A 1,174-nucleotide genomic window follows, 5' to 3' on the forward strand; every position below is an offset into this window, starting at 1 on the left:
CGGCATCTTCAGATGGGGGGTCTTGCTCCGGCGACGGCGTCCGATGGCCGACGCGTCGGACGCCCGAACGTGCGGTTTTTGGCTAGCGGCCAGGGACGCCCGGTGGCTATACGTGACAAAAACAAGCGCTCGGATTGGGACGAATGGCTAGCCGTTTCGCTGGCTTGAGTACCAGACACGTACGCGCGGGCCGGGAGCGGAGACCTCTGAGCCCAAGCTTCCGACGCACGGCAGCCCGCTCTGGTGGTCGGAGTGGCCTTCCATGACCCCTAGGCGTAAGCCTGACCGTCGGTGCCCCCATCGGAGGTGGTTCTGGCGTCGACCAAATTCCACCGCGCGGGCCTCGTCTCCGCGGGGCTGCCGCGGCGTACAAGTCCGTGGCCGCGACGCGCGCCACCATCGATGGCGTTGGATACGCCCCTTGGTTTTGGGTGCGACGTCGGTGTGACGGCTGGGGTAGGCCATTTACGTTGCGTAAGATGTACCACCCCGCTCCGCACGCAGGGGTGCCGCCGACGCCAGTGGACGCCTCAGTGGCGGAGCAACACCCCCCCTTCCAGGCAGATCCATCAGTGCGCGCAGTCTGGACGCGCGGGTTGACGCCGCCAAGATGCTCGGGCACACGAATCTCCTCGCCATCGTCTGCACGCTCGCTGCAGCGCATGCCCTACGCCCGCCCCACGCGCGCCAGGCCCCGGTCTTGTCCGTGGCGTCGAGGACGCGCCGGAGCTCCGCCTGGGGGACCGCGGCGGCGTCCGGTGGCGGCGGCGGCGGCGGCGGGCCCGCGTCAAGCTTCTTCAACCTCGCCACTCGCGGCGGCGGCGTGGCGCAGGCCGACTCGCCGACGCCAATCGCGGCCTACTACGCCTTCGCGGGAATCCTCCTCCACAAGTGGACGTCGGGCATGGACGACGCGCGCGCGCTGCCCGCGGCGCTGTTCGGGCTCGCGGCGTGCGCGGCCGCGCACGCCGTCGTCACGCACTGGTCCGCGCTCTGCGCGTCGTGCTCGTCGCGCTGGCGCGCGCTCCGCGGCAAGGGCGGCTAGCGCCCGACGACCGCGCCAAGCTCCCGTAAGTCGGTCTGTGTGCGCGCGTCCCCCCGCGCCGCTCCACCGGGGTTTCTTGTGCTTAACGCCGGTCGAGTGCCGGCGGAGTGGTCGGGCGCCCCCCCCCCC

The sequence above is a fragment of the Aureococcus anophagefferens genome (genome assembly GCF_000186865.1).
Source record: "Aureococcus anophagefferens unplaced genomic scaffold AURANscaffold_3, whole genome shotgun sequence".
Lineage (NCBI taxonomy): Eukaryota > Pelagophyceae > Pelagomonadales > Pelagomonadaceae > Aureococcus > Aureococcus anophagefferens.